This window comes from Trichechus manatus, unplaced genomic scaffold, assembly GCF_000243295.1.
Source record: "Trichechus manatus latirostris isolate Lorelei unplaced genomic scaffold, TriManLat1.0 scaffold00060, whole genome shotgun sequence".
Lineage (NCBI taxonomy): Eukaryota > Metazoa > Chordata > Mammalia > Sirenia > Trichechidae > Trichechus > Trichechus manatus.
In genome coordinates, this window is record NW_004443996.1 from 7,510,600 (window position 1) to 7,514,592 (window position 3,993).

Sequence of the window (3,993 nt, forward strand, 5' to 3'; positions counted from 1 at the left end):
TTTTTTTTTTTTTTTTAATAGAGAGCAAAGTTTATTAGTAGTTACTAAGGGTGGGAAGTAGGGGGAAAGGGAAGGTTAACAGTGATGGAAATATCACATTGATTAAGGGTAGGGTTGCACAGCCAATTATTGTAATTGCTGTCAATAAGTTGTATGCCATAAAAAGTTGAATTAGGAAAAGTTGTGTGATAGATATATTTACCAAAAAAAAAAAAAAAAGTTGCTACTGAGGCTGCTTAAACTCATGGGATTTTGTTTCTTGATTTGGAGATTTAGGATCATGGTTTCATGGGCCATCCCAGTTCCTTCCATCTTCCTTTGATGCTTCCTGTGTCATTTAATATTTTCCCTGTAGAATCCTTCAGTATTGAGACTCCAGTCTTGAATTTTTTCTTTAGTTCTTTCAGCTTGAGAAATCCCAAGTGTGTTCTTCCCTTTTGGTTTTCTAATTCCAGATCTTTGCACATGTCATTATAATATTTTACTTTATCTTCTCAAGCTGCCCTTTGAAATCTTCTATTCAGCTCTTTTACTTCATCATTTCTTCCTTTTGCTTTAGGTACTTGACATTCAAGAGCAAATTTCAGCGTGTTTTCTGACATCCAATTTGGTCTTTTCTTTCTTTTTAATGACCTCTTGCTTTCTTCATGTATGATGTCTGTGATGTGATTCCACAACTTGTCTGGTCATTGGTCATTAGTGTTCAACACATCAAATCTATTCTTGAGATGGTCTCCAATGGAGTATCTTCAAGGTTGTACTTTGGATCTCAAGGGCTTGTTCTAATTTTCATCAGTTTCAATTTGAACTTGCTTATGAGCAATTGATGGTCTGTTCTGCAGTCGACCCCGGTCTTGTTCTGACTGAAGATATTGAGCTTTTCCAACATTTCTTTCCACAGATGTAGTCACTTTGATTCCTGCGTATTTCATCTGGTGAGGTCCACATGTATAGTTGCCATTCACGTTGTTTAAAATAGGTATTTGCAATGAAGAAGTCAGTGGTCTTGCAAAATTCTGTCATGCGATCTCCAGCATCATTTCTACACCAAGGCCATATTTTCCACCTACCAATCCTTCTTCTTTATTTCCGACTTTCACATTCTAATCATCAGTAATTATGAATGCATCCTGATTACATGTTTGATCAATTTTAGACTGCAAAAGTTGGTAAAAATCTTCAATTTCTTCATCTTTGGCCTTAGTGGTTGGTGTGAACATTTGAATAATAGTCGTATTAACTGGTCTTCCTTGTAGGCTTATGGGTATTGTCTTATCACTGACAGCATTGTACTTCAGGACAGATCTTGAAATGTTCTTTTTGATGATGGATGTCATGCCATTTCTCTTCAATTTGTCATTACCGGCATAGTAGACCATGTGATTGTCCTATTCAAAATGGTCGATACCAGTCCATTTCAGCTCACTAATGCCTAGGATATTGATGTTTATGTGTTCCATTTCATTTTTGATGACTTTCAATTTTCCTAGATTTATACTTCGTTCATTCCATGTTCCAATTACTAATGAATATTTGCAGCTGTTTCTTCACATTTTGAGCCACGTTACATCAGCAAATGAAGGTCCCGAAAGCTTGACTCCATCCACGTCAAGGTCGACTGTACTTTGAGGAGGCAGCTTTTCCCCATATGTACTTTGAGTGCCTTCCAACCTGAGCGTCTCATCTTCCAGCACTATATCAGACAATGTTCCTCTGCTATTCATAAGGTTTTCACTGGCTAATTTTTTTTTTTTCAGAAATAGATCACTGTGTCCCTCTTCCTAGTCTGTCTTAGTCTGGAAGCTCAGCCAAAACCTTTCCACCATGAGTGACTCTGCTGGTATTTGAATACTGGTGACATAGCTTCCAACATCACAGCAACATCCAAGTCCCCACAGTATGACAAATTGACAAATCCATGGGGTTTTAGGTGGATATGTGTTTAAAATTATTATATCTTTTTGATTAATTGACATTTTATCATTACAAAATGGTCTTCTTTGTCTCTAGTGACAGTTTTTGTCTATTTTGTATGAAATCATTATAGCCCTCCAGGAGTCTATTGGTTACTGTTTGCATGTTATTTTTTTTTCCACTTTTTATTTACAACCTATTTGTATCTTTTAATCTAAATTGTGTTTATTGTAGATAGTATATACTTAGAACACAATTTTTAATCCAATGTGCCAACCACTGTATTTAATCCATTTTTACTTATAGTAATTATGGATGAAATGGGGATTATCTCAGCTATTTTTCTATTTATTTTCTGTATATCTTAAATCTTTATTGCTCTTTATCCCTAGGCAACTAACTTCTTTTTTGTTAAATGGGTATTTTCTAATATATTATATTTTAATATTGTAAAAATATATATAACATAATATTTGCCAATTCAGCATTTTTCAGCTGTACAATTTAGTGACATCAGTTTCATTAATCATGTTGTGCAACCTGCAACCATAATCACTGCCAAATTGCCCATTACCATAAACAGAAAATTATTGCTTCCTGAACAATAATGCCCCCTTTCCCCACCTCTCCCTCCACTGGTAAACACTAATAAACCTTGGTCTCTATACATTTACCATTTGTTGTTTTATATAAGTGAGATCATACAATATCTGCCTTCTGTAATTGAATTATTTAACTCAGCAAAATGTGTTCAAGGTTGATTTATGTTATAGCATGGATCAGGACTTCATTTCTCTTTATGGCTGAGTAATATTCCATTGTATTTATGTACCACATTTTGCTTATATATTCATCTATTGATGGACATTTAGATTGTTTACATCTTTTGGCTATTGTGAATAATACTGCAATGAACATTGGTGTACATATGTCTGCTTTAATCACTGCTTTCAAATCTTTTGGGTATATATCTAGGGGTGGAATTAATGAGACATATAATAATTCTAATGAGACCATTAACATTTTGAGGAAGCATTAAACTGTTTTCTAGGGTGTCTGTACTATTTTTCATTTCCAACAGATGTGGATAAAAGTCCTAATTTCTCCACATCCTTGACAGCATTTGTTGCTTTCCTTTTTTTTCTGTTAGCCATCCTAGTGGGAGCTTAGTGGTATCTCACTGTGGTTTTGATTTACATCTCCATAATGGATAATGATGGTGCAGTGGTTAAGAACTCACCTGCAAACCAAAAGGTCAGCAGTTTGAATCCACCAGCTGCTCCTGGAAAACCCTGGGGAGCAGTTCTAACCTGTCCTACAGAGTCGCCATGAGTCGAAATCGAGTCAACGGCAATGAGTAATGGATAATAATGTTGAGCATCTTTTCATGGATTTGTTGGCCATTTGTATATCTTCTTTAGTGAAATGCCTATTCAAGACATTTGCCCATTTATGATTGGGTTGTTTGTATTTTTGCTGTAACTTGTAGAAGTTATTTATATATTTGTATATTAATCCCATATCCAATACATGGTTATGTGAATAAGTAGAGAAACTCAAATACTGTCTGAAATTTAAAAGCAAACAGATTTATTAAGGTGCAAGGTGGTTTGATTTGGGGTGGAACCAGGGAGAAGCATGGTCCACCAAAATGGAACCAAGCAGTCCGGGGCAAGACAATTACAGAAGTAATTTTAAAGGGTTGAAAGAGGAACCAAACCATATGTTAAGCATTTATGAAAATCAATGACTATTGTAATAATCACACTCTGATTGGATATATATTAGTTACAGTAAAAGTTATACATATTATTAGGAATTACAAGAAAAACTATGAGTATACTAAAACATGTTAAGTAGCTTTCCAAAAGTACCACAATGAATTTTCTCCTTACTTCTGATTGGTTGATACTTTGTAAGAGACCACAGGTGTTACTAAGAGTTTCCTTGGGTGGTTACAAGAGTGTCATAAGATATTCCTAAGATGTTAACACCTCAAGTGAGGGCAAGACCTCCCACAAGGGTATATTCTATGCTCCACCACAAAGAAAAATATTTCCAGAGTTGCATGTCCAAATC